Genomic DNA, 12,125 nt, shown 5'->3' with positions numbered 1-12,125 from the left:
AGATTCTCAACCACTGCACCACCAGGGAAGCCCAAGCCAGGTTATTTTAATGTACTTCAATCAAAACAATATAGTTAGCACAGTAGATTGAGAGCACATGAGAATTCAGCTGTCTTCCATTAAGCCAGGCATTAAACAGATTTGCAAAAATCTAAAACAATGCCACCTCTCTCACTTTTTTGTTTTTGAAAATATAACTGTGTTCATAAAAATGCATTAACATGGGATTCTTATTTTTAATAAATTAATAAACATTTTCATTTCTCCACTTTAATTTTTATTACTATAAATATTTATAGATATAACCCACTTTTTAAAAAGTTCTTTAGAGTTCTTAATTTTTAAGTTTGTGAAAGAGTCCTGAGACCAAGAAGTTTGAAAACTGCTGACCTAGAGTGTGATATGTGGGGTTTTCAATTTTTGTTCTCTGTGGAACCAGTTGCATACCACCAGTACTACCCTCCTGTGAAATCATTTAAAATCAAAACCTGTTATGCATTAAAACTTCAAGGTAGTTCCATTGTATAACCATAGTTTTTGTTATTCTATTTATTTATTTTGTTGTTGTTGTTATTTTAATATGAGTTTTCCAAGGTGATGTTTCAGAAGCACATCATAAAATGAAAAGGGAGATTGTTGCTTCACCGTGGATTCAACCCTACTATTATCTTATTAGTTGAGTACGGTAATTCACCTTTTTCGTATGCTGCGCATACTTCTCATCAGACCAGTCTTTTAGTATTATTGAAATTAAACTTGGTTCCTTATTGTGATCTAAGAATGGACTGAAATGCTGGGTGATTGATAAACAAAGCATCTGTGATCAAAGTCAGAGTTTCTTTGTTTAAATATTTTTAATGTTTATTTAAACAATAAGATGCTTGGCTGAAAATAAGCTAGGATCATTTCTTAAAAGTTTCTTCCCTTTTTGTAATCTTCCTCTTATATATTTGGGAGGGGGAGGAGGATTATATTAAGTTGACTCCTGAATCAGTATAGATTGCAGCCATTTTTCCAAATAGCTCTTCCCCTCTTTGCTCGGCCTTGAGCCTCTGCTCACTTTCCCATAATTCCTTAGTAAGATGATGCTCTCTGACAGAAAGGGTGTTCCCCTTAAAATACCCAAAACCACACTATCGACATATGACCTTACCTTTAGAACTTTGTTAAAGGATTATAGGTAACAAAATAAATTTTACTACCCAAGAGAAAAACTAAAACCAAATGCTTAAATATGACTATTTCCAGAGTCAAAGGAAAAGAACAAAACAAACATTTCATGGGGACTGGGGGTTCCCTTCGTGGACACAGAACAGTATCTGGTTGTATTTAAATTTACTGCTCTGTTACTACTCTGTGAAGGAGCTTTCTTTAATCCCTACTGTAAAAAAAAAAATCTCCATTTAGGAGGACTCTAACCCATACCCACAGAGATTTGTTCTACCCTAGGAATCACAGCCCAAATCACACGCAAACTCCATCCCCGCTGCAGAGGATGGAGGACACAACTTACAAGAGACAGGACACAGTTCTCCAATACATTTCCCTAAGTCTGAGTTTTTCAGTAAGAGGCAGTTAAGCAAAACCATCCCATTTGGTGCCTCGAGTCTAGGCCCCTCAAGTCTCTACATCAGTGAGAAATGAAATGTACACCTTCATTCCTTCTGTAGTTTTCTGGTAACTTACTGGACCAAACACACACACACACACACACACACACACACAAACACACACTGCAAGGACAAACGTTTCTCAACTCTGGGACAATGGAAGAGAAACATTTTCCTAAATGATATTTCTTAAACATTTCTGGCTAAATTTACACAGATTTCCCTGCCCTTAGCAGGGATGGCCACAATACATGATTACACAGAGAAAAGTCGTTTCCCATTGTTCACACCAGCATTATTCGCCATAACTAAAACATGGAAACATCTCAAATGTCCGTCAATGGATTAATGGATAAGCAAAATGTGGCATATAGATACAGTGGAATATTTTTCAGTCTTAAAAAGGAAGGAAATTCTGCCCTTTCCTCGCCTGCCACTAAGGTGTTCGGTCCTGAGGAAGCTAAGTCTGTGCTGGGGTGAGGCCCTCACTTCACTGGCCTAGCACCACGCACAGAGTGCCCTCATTCTTGGCATGCCCAGCAAAATGCATAGGAGCGTGAGAGACCAATGGAGGCATGTCTCCCAACAATGCCCGCCCTTCTTTATATAGCTTCTGTTACGGAATGAATGTTTATGTGCCCCCAAAATCCTTATGTTGTAGCCCCAACCCCCCATTGTGACTGTATTTGGAGGTGAGGCCTGTGAGGAGGTAATAATAGTTAAATAAGATCATAAGGGTGGGGCCCTAATCCTTATAAAAGAAGATGAAGATATGTCATCTTCTTGCTCTCTCCATTATGTGCAGACACGGTGGAAGGCAGCTGTCTGCAAGCTAGGAGGAGAGCTCTCACCAGGAACCAGGTCAGCCAGCATCTTGATCTTGGACTTCCCGGCCTCCAGAACTGTGAGAAATAAATTTCTACTGTTACACCCAATCTGTGGTATTTTGTTATGGCAGCCCATGCTGACGGATCTACATCTTATCAGGATAGTTGTTTCAGCACAATTCTCACCTACCCCAGGCAGCCTGTCCTGGCATTATGATTTAGGTATTCCTGCTCTGTGTTCTCATAGTGCTTTCTTTTTATCTCTGTTCTAACACATGTCACATTCTAGGTATTCATTCATTCATTCACTTGAATATAAAAAATATATATTTATTGAGCTCTTACCATATGCCAAAGCACTCATCTTGGTACTGGGTTCAAAGTTGCAAATAAAAAATCTTTCTTCTCATGGAGCTAATAAACACATAAACTTAAGTTTAAGATAAGCAAGGCAGTTTGATTAAGAAAAACTCGGGAGAAAGGAGGTACTTTTAATTTGTGGATCAGGGAAGGCTTCGTTAAGGAGGTAAGATTTGAGCTGAGACCTGGATACTGAGAAGGATAAGTCCATGAGAGAATCAAAAGGAAGAGTGTTCTAGGCAGAAAGAACAGCAAGTGCAAAGACCCTGGGTTAGGAATGGGCAAATTAGCTGGTTCAAGAAACAGAATAGATAGCAAATGTGACTGGGCATGGTAGGTGAAGGAGAGAAAGGTCAGCACCATAGCCAGAGAACCAGATATAGAGCTTTTTGCTATGGTGCGTGTGACTTAATTTAAATTAAAAAGTTTTCAATATAGCAGTGTGATATTATGTGTTAGTATATGTGTGGGCAATTGCCCCAATATGGAATATAACTCTCAGGATGGTCAGCTAGAATTTGAATCAGGAAGGTCATATCAGAGGCAACTACTAAAAGCTAGATACCAGAGGCTTTGCAAATTTGCATAGTGAATGTTAGAAATGTGTTTTCATTGGTAAAATTATAATATGTAAATATAGAATAAAATGCTAGTTGTTAGAAATGGGTTTTTAATTGAAGAAATTAGTGACATTTTATATATATATTGTACTGGCTAAAATATTTCAGAGATACTCCTGAATATACAAATTTTATCCAAAAATCCAATTTAAAAAATAAGCAAAGACTCAAATAGACACTTCTTCAAAGAAGATACACAAATAGCCAATAAGCATATGAAAAAAATGCTCAACATCGCTAATCATTGGGTAAATGCAAATCAAGATCACAATGATATACCACTTCATATAGGTTAGAATGGCTATTATCAAAAATACAGAAAATAACAAGTCGTACCAGGATAAGTGCACTCTTGTGCCCTTTTGGTGGGAATATAAAATGGTGCAGCCATTTTGGAAAACAGTATGGTGATTTCTCAAAAAATTAAACATAGAATTTCCGTATGATCCAACAATTTCACTTCTGTATATATATCCAAAAGAACTGAAAGTTGGGACTTGAACAGACTTTTGTACACCCATGTTTATAGCAGCATTATTCACAAAAACCAAAAAGTGGAAGCAACTCAAGTGTCCATTGACAGATAAATGGATAAACAAAATACGGTGTATATATACACAATGGAATATTATTCAAGCTTAAAAATGAATGAAATTCTGACACACGCTACAACTTAGACGAACCTTGAAGACGTTATGCTTAATGAAATAAGCCTGACATAAAAAGACAAATATTGTATGATTCCACTTCTATGAGATACCTAGAGACAGAAAGTAGTATGTGGTTACAAAGGTTGAGGAGAAGGGCAAAGGGAGAGTTATGGTTTAATGGGTTTGGGGTTTCAATTTGGGATGATGAAAAGTTATTGAGGTAAATGGTGGTGATTGTTGCACAACAGTGTGAATGTACTTAACACCACTTAAAAATGGTCACGATGGCAAATTTTATGAGTGCTTTACTACAATTAAAAAAAAAATTCCATCCAGCCCCATAGCCTGTTCTGTTAAGGATGACTCTCCAGGCTCAATCCCTAAATTGTCATTTGTCCAGCTAAGGATTTGGAAGATTCTGGTTGCCTAAAATAGACTATAAGATTAACTGGATCTTGCCTCTAGTATATTGTCACATTTGCCTCCAGTGTATCTTTCCTGAAAGGTGTGGTTAGAATACTAAAAAATGACAGAGCTGGGACTTCATTGCACTTACAGAATATATTACATAACTTTGTGTGTGTGTGTGTGTGTGTGTGTGTGTGTAAGAATTGTCCAAGCAAGTGCTTCATTGATAGAGTGAGGCTGTGGGGGAATGTAACTAAACCTCACTCAACTGAAACTATTGATGGCTACCCCTGTCTACCAAAAACAGAACAAAACAAAAAACAACCAAAAAATTAATATTCCTGACAATATTGGTACACTGAGCAAGATTATGTTCAGATAAATTTCAAAGGAAGTGAGAACTCTAATTTCTGTAAGAAGCCAAACTTTGAAATGTGGAAAATAACACATGCACGCTAGCTAGTATGCTTTTGGGTATGTGTTCTATAAAGCAGGGGTCCCCTACCCCCGAGCCGAGGACTGGTAGCCAAGCCGAGGACTGGGCAGAGGACATGTTAGGAACTGGGCCGCACAGCAGGAGGTGAGTGGCAGGAGAGCAAGTGAAGTTTCATCTGCCGCTCTCCATTGCTCCCCATCGCTCCCATTACCACCTGAACCATCCCCCTGCCTCCGTCCGTGGAAAAGTTGTCTTCCACAAAACAAGTCCCTGGTGCCAAAAAGGTTGGGGACCACTGCTATAAAGGATGGGGGATAGTTAGAAACAAACTCATGTACCTAACTGTCGAAAAGCTGTAGTAACTGGTGGTGAAAGCATTGTGCCAGCCTGACTTTGAGGAGGCTTAATCACCTCTTCTGTATTTAGGTTGAGGTTAAAGATTTAGTGAAGGAAGAAAGAATGTTGCCATAGTTGAGGCTAGAATGCATAGCATAAGTGGAAAGAGAATAATATGGAGAAGTGAAAGTAGCCACATTCATCCACAAGCAGAGCCATTGCCTAGGGATATGACAAGATTATTTTCTGAGAGACTATCAGCAAGAACACAAAAATTAATAGAGTGAGAATTCGACAGAGGGCACAAAGTTGCAAAGTGAGGACATTAAGGTTTACACAAGGCTCCAGTTACAAACTATAAAAAAATAATTTGCTCAAGACAAGGAAAAGTAAGATGGAGTTTAGTTACCCAGAAGAGACCTAAAGGAGGAGACATTGTTCTGTTAATAGGGTATATTTAGGACCTTAAGCAGCCACCACCATATGGGAGACTGAGAAGAAACTTAAGAGAAACTAAGGTCCTCAAAACGAAGGAAGAAAACTTCAGCTAAGTCATCCTGCTTTTTGGTTCTTGCAGGAAACGCTGGCCCAAAGCCAATATTATTATAATTTTTTAAGCAAAGAGATGGAAAAGCATTCCAGGAATGATATACATAGAAACTAGGAGTTCTGCTTCTATTTAGGATGAAGAAAACCACATAAGAACATTGCCCCCTTCTTAAATCCAAACTCAAGGGGAAAAAAAATTTCGAAAATCATACCATTAGAGAGCCGTGGTTGCAAGGTAACCAAGCAGGCTGAATTTAAGTATTGACAAACTCCTCTGAGGAGAGATGTGACTCTTAAACCATTTCAGTTTAGGGAGAGCCAAGAAAAATTAAGTGGTTACCATAGAAGCATGTAAGAGTAATGTGCTAACATTATTAAAATGAATTTCTTAGTGCCAAGCTATTTTTGGTCAAATATAACAGAAAATTCATCAAGAGAAAATTTGGATTAAAATAAATATTAAAGGGAATTCTTTAGGCAGGAGGAAAATGATTCGAGACGGAAGGATAGAAATGCAGGAAGGAATGAAGAACACTGGGAGAAATAATTGTATATATGTGCATATATATTGACTTTAAAAGCAACAGTTTTAAAGTTAGCCAATTTAAATATAGAATTAAATGCATGATAACACAACAAGTGAAGAGGGGAGAACACGCTTTAAGGAGTTTTATCTCTTGCATATTTGCTATATGTATATTGTGATTCTAATGTAATCTCTAGAAGAATAGCAATAAAATTAATAGAAAAAAGAATAAAAATGATTGGTAAAATTAAGGTAGATCAAGAGAATAAACACAAAACAGATGAGACAAATAGAAAACATATAGCAAGATGGTAGATATAAAACTAAATATATTGAGTGATGTCAGTGAAAATGGCAGTCAAAAGTTCCTAAAATTCTCCCCTCAAAAATAACAAGAAAACAGACCCCAAAAATGTCAGAATCAATTTTTTCAGAACTCTGAAAATTAACCGAAGCCTGTCAGCAATCCATGGAGCATTTATTTATTTATTATTTAAGTTTATTTATTTATTTTTTGGCAGCGTTGGGTCTTCATTGCTGTGCGTGGGCTTTCTCTAGTTGTGTTGAGCGGGGGCTACTCTTTGTTGTGGTGCGCGGGCTTCTCATTGCGGTGGCTTCTCTTGTTGTGGAGCACAGGCTCTAGGTGCACAGGCTTCAGTAATTGTGGCACATGGGCTCAGTAGTTGTGGCTTGCAGGCTCTAGAGCGCAGGCTCAGTAGTTGTGGCGCACGGGCTTAGTCGCTTCACGGCATGTAGGATCTTCCCGGACCAGGGCTAGAACCCGTGTCCCCTGCATTGGCAGGTGGATTCTTAAACACTGCACCACCAGGGAAGCCCAGCAGGTGGATTCTTAACCACTGCGCCACCAGGGAAGTCCCATGGAGGATTTATTAAAGAAAAGCAGCTGTAGGGACTTCCTACAACTAAAGAGCCCGCCCAGTGCAACCAAATAAATAATTTTTTTTTTTTTTAAAAAGGAAAAGCAGCTGTATCTTGATAAGAACAGCAAGCTTAGTGGTGTTTTAACTTACTCTGCTCCCCATCCTCCCTCTGCAGTAACTTTGAAAACTAACCACATGCATTTATGGTGAAACCCAGCTACCTTAACAGTCACTGGAGGGAGCAAAAGGATTTACATTGGTGAAAACCCTATTAATGTAGACTTACATAGGTGTAAATCTTCATGATCTTGGATTAGAAAATGGTTTCTTATATGTAACACCTAAAGCACAAGCAATAGAAAAGTAGATAAATAGGACTTAATCAAAATTTAAAACTTTTATACTTCAAAGGACACTATCAAGAAAATGAAAAAACAACCCACAGAATGCGAGAAAATTTTTGTAAATCATACATCTGATAAGGGACTTGTATCTAGACTACAAAACGAGCTATTACAACTCAATAAATAAAGACAAATATAACCCAATTTAAAAATAGGCAAAGAATCTGAATAGATAATTCTCCAAAGAAGATATACTAATGGCCAATAAGCACATTAAAAGATGCTCAACAGCATTAGCCATGAGGTAACTGCAAATCAAAATCACAATGAGAGGATAAAATGACGCAGGGGGTGGAGTGAGGTGCAGTCGTTCGCCTAGGCTTCGGCCCGGCTTCTGGAGATGAAATGATGTGATTCCTGGGATTTGCTTCAAAATAATCTGACCTATTGGAACATTCTATGAGAGAAGTTCAGAAGAGCCAGCTCTGTGCCTGTGGATGTCATGTGGCATAGGAATTGATGCTTTCAGTGGTTATGAAGAATAGTGGTCCTTTGTGTTCACAGTAAAGTTTGCAAGTAATGATGTTTTTCTTCCAGTGAGCATTTGGGATCCCGTGCCCCCTGCAGTGGAAGTGTGGAATCCTAACCACTGGACTGCCTGGGAACTCCCAGGACTAGGCCTTTTGGAAGGAGTTGGAGAGTAGGGGTAGTGGCTCAGAAAGAGCTTCTCTTTCAGAAATGTGGCTGCTAAGCCCGTGCCTGTGATACTTGTGCTTGACAACCACAAACTTCGAAGGTGGGAGTCAATCATTTTGACAAGTCTCCTGAAAGGAACAGCTAGCAGGAGCTGAACCCTTTTTCCATTTGGTCTCGTGGCAAAGGCAGAGATCACACCAGCAGCTCCACACAGTATGATGTGCTCACTAGTGCCCTCTGAACAGTCTTCTGGTACCTCTCTTGCCTAAAGACAATGCCCCATTTTCTTGGGATTCCTTGGATGAGGATGGATTGGATGACTCCTTGCTGGAGCTGGCTGATGGAAAAGATGATGGCCATTTCAGTTTCATGGAGGAAGAGATTCAGGAGCTCTTGAAGGAAGATGACCTATCAAATGAGCACTTTTCTTGGGGAGGAGGCTTGCCTAACGATGACAGCAGGAATGTTGAGAAGGGAGGGAAAGGGAGTCAAATTCCCCTTGATACTCCCTAAGAGAAAAATTCATTGTACAGCTTGGGACCAGAAGCTGAGACCTCTGGCCTCTTCAAACTACCTCAACTAAATACATCAGTTGGTCATGGACCAACTCCTACTAAACCATTGAACAGACGCTTTGCACTAGAAAAGTATAAAAGTTACAGTTGCACCGTTTGATCCAACAGTTTGTGATGTTGCACTTGATAAGGACAAGACTGATACATCTGAAGTTACTGAAAAACCCTCCTCCCTTGGAGAAGAGATGAGAGAAGATGGTCTTAGCCTAAATGAGAGCACAATTTTCACAGAATCTGAAGGGATCATCCCCAGTAACTCTGCCTATGATGGGCCCCCACTCCCTTCTTCAAACAGTAACTTTCAACAAACTGTCTCTGATAAAAATATGTCTAACAGTAAGAAACCTACACCTGTAACCTCTCAGATATTGAACCATTCAGAGACTCCTTCTAATATGGGGTCATCCTGGAGAAATGGATCACATAAATCAAGTTTTTTTTTTTTTTAACATTTATTGGAGTATAATTGCTTTACAATGGTGTGTTAGTTTCTGCTTTATAACAAAGTGAATCAGTTATACATATGTTCCCATATCTCTTCCCTATAAATCAAGTTTTGAAATGAGGTTTCCAGTTGTTTCCAGTTCATCAAACAAAGATGTTCTTGACAAGGATTCTGGGAAGCTGAAGGTCCATGAAAAAAGACTAGGCAAAGTCATTCCTGTTCTGCAAACCAAAGCAAGGACTAATATTCTGACGTTTTCACCATCAGATCTAGAAAAGCAGAAGCAAAGTTATCTCAGGAATGTCACTGCTCATATAGAAGACCCAGTGGACTCTAGCCAAGGTACCTTGGGGGAGCTGTGTGCCTTGATGGGTCAAGTTTATCACATGCAGAACCCAAAATGGTAGCATCCTTCGGACCTCACCAGGTGAAACTACACCCGGTTCCGACAGAAATCTCTGCAAAGATACAGTCTGACTCAGTGGGTTGACAGGAACATGCGAAGCCACCATCGGTTCCAGCGTCTACCAGATTTCCTGTACGGTCCATTTGTCTCCTCCCATCAGCAATGAAGGTCCCTATCCAGGGTCCTGTCCAGAGCAGCATCTCATCTTCTGCTGTTTTGTGCTTTGTAGATTTTAAAATTTATTTTTCACAATATTTTTATTTAAAGAACTTGTCACCTTTTGGAAATGCCCATTGCTGACTTGAAATTTTTTGTATAAGGTCCTTCCTGTTTGTGTGTGTCTATGCATTTAAGCAGTGTTGAGTTGATATAGTTTTAATTTTTTAATTTAAATTGAAGGTGGCTGCCGCCTGAAAGCCAGCATTAAGTCAAAACACCTAGGCTCAAGCAAAACACCCACCTCTGTGCAGAGGTGAAGTCTTCTTCTGGTGCCCAAAAGAAATCATCTTTTAATCTCCTATGAGGAAGAGATTCTTTATCAGGCTGCAAGCCAGTGTTAATTATTGCTGGTGACTTATAAATGGATACAAGTCACTTAGCAACCCCTCTTACTTTTTTTATTTGAATCTCCGAATACCTGTCAGTATTTTAAAAGTTGGTAATCCAGGACATCTGAAGTAGTTGAAAGGACAAATTAAAAGTGTAAATCTTCTCTTCTTTTTGTACCTACTAGCTGCCTTTATTTTTTGGCTTTTTTTTTTCATTCTTCATTAAATTTATTTTGCACAATAGTGTCTACAAATCTTGTACATCTTAACTCTAATAGAAGAATAGCAATAACAACCCTTGTTGACTAACAACCCCTGTTGATGACTAACAACCCCTGTTGATTTGCAGTCTTGTGACTGTTTGCCTTCTCTGCCTTTCTTCAAGGATTTTCCTTCTTTTTTCCCCAGTGACCTTAGGGCTCTACCAGTGTATTTCTGTATCCTGTTAGACATAGATATGCGTCTTAAGAAAAGCCTTACTGCACTCTTTATTGAAGAACCACCCACCCAGAGTCTTGAATCTAGGACAGGCCAGAAAGCAGTGCTATTGAGAGGTGTCAGTTGGTCTTCAGTTTCATCTGCTGAACCCCAACTTCAAGTATGAGTTGACGTATTAGTCAGTGAGCTTCCATCCTATGGGAGAGACTTTGGAGAAGCTGTCTTTTGTCTCCATTATTAGTTAATAAGAGGTGCCTTTTGATCCAGGATGTTACCATCTCCTTACTTGGTCAAATCTCTGATGTACAGTTTTACAAAACTACTAAAGTGGATCTAAAATAGTTTTGATTAAGCCTGTGCTCAAAGCATTACCTGATCTTAAGGGTAATGCTATGTGCAGCTATCTTAATGGATGTCTTAATAGTTTGTTATTCTCTTTACAGACAGCTCTAGACATCTCTTGGGAGATTTTGCAGTCTGGCATGTGTGCTGCTGTTCACTCTCTGTGAAGGTTGTACCTAGTTGCTATAGCACAGCCTGTGATACTGGTCTCACTGCCTCTGTCTGGTTTTGTTCTTCCATCAGCCCCATCTTTGTATGCCAGTAACCCATCTTAAACATCCTACCCTGCTTTAGAAACTGACTTGGGAGAAACTTGGTCATAGTTACCAGTAAAGTTAGATGGACGTCCCTAAGTGTTAACTATTTCTATCCAGTCAAGGATTCTCTTTTCTTTCAACATTTGGTTTAGAGTCTGGGGCCAAAATGCAAAGGGGAAGTTCTGTTCAAAGGCAAGAGTCAAAATCTGTTATTTCAGTTGGCATTGCCTATATCAGTCACTTCTCCAGGTTTCCGTAAATTAGCATGATGGAGTGGGACAGACAAACATCCACCTTTGGAACTATAGCATAGTTAGAGTTCATTGTTGCTGGAATAACTAGCATTGCAGTTGTCTTGTTCCCCACAGATAACCAAGGAGTAAAGGGACAGCCTTTTGCTTAGGCAAAATTCTAAGACTCATGTTCCTGTCTCCCTGGTACAGGAGGGTTTAAGACTGATGTGTAATGGGAGCATCGCCTTTGCCAAATCAAATGAGTGATGGGTTAACGAGAAAATGTGACAATCACATTTCGTCTTTGCTCAAATAATTCTGTTTTTCCAAAGCTTTAGCAGCTTACTTAAATCTGTTGGACTGGGGAAGGAGAGAACTGTTCCCTAGTGGTTAACATGGTATTCTTTTTTTTTTTTTTAATTAATTTATTTATTTTTTATTTTATGGCTGTGTTGGGTCTTCGCCTCTATGCGAGGGCCTTCTCCAGTTGCGGCAAGCGGGGGCCACTCTTCATCACGGTGCGCGGGCCTCTCACCATCGCGGCCTCTTTGTCGCGGAGCACAGGCTCCAGATGCGCAGGCTCAGTAATTGTGGCTCACGGGCCCAGCCGCTCCGCGGCACGTGGGATCTTCCCAGAC

At 39.5% G+C, this 12,125-nt stretch overlaps 1 pseudogene; it reads left to right on the top strand.

Annotated features, from left to right (window-relative positions):
• Positions 1 to 8,396: 8,396 nt before the first annotated feature.
• On the top strand, positions 8,397 to 9,862 carry LOC137768540 (S100P-binding protein-like; annotated as a pseudogene).
• The last annotated feature ends 2,263 nt before the right edge of the window (positions 9,863 to 12,125 follow it).

Source organism: Eschrichtius robustus, chromosome 8 (genome assembly GCF_028021215.1).
Source record: "Eschrichtius robustus isolate mEscRob2 chromosome 8, mEscRob2.pri, whole genome shotgun sequence".
Taxonomy (NCBI): domain Eukaryota; kingdom Metazoa; phylum Chordata; class Mammalia; order Artiodactyla; family Eschrichtiidae; genus Eschrichtius; species Eschrichtius robustus.
Note: the sequence above shows the minus strand (reverse complement) of the source record. Positions and strands in the feature narration are given on the sequence as shown.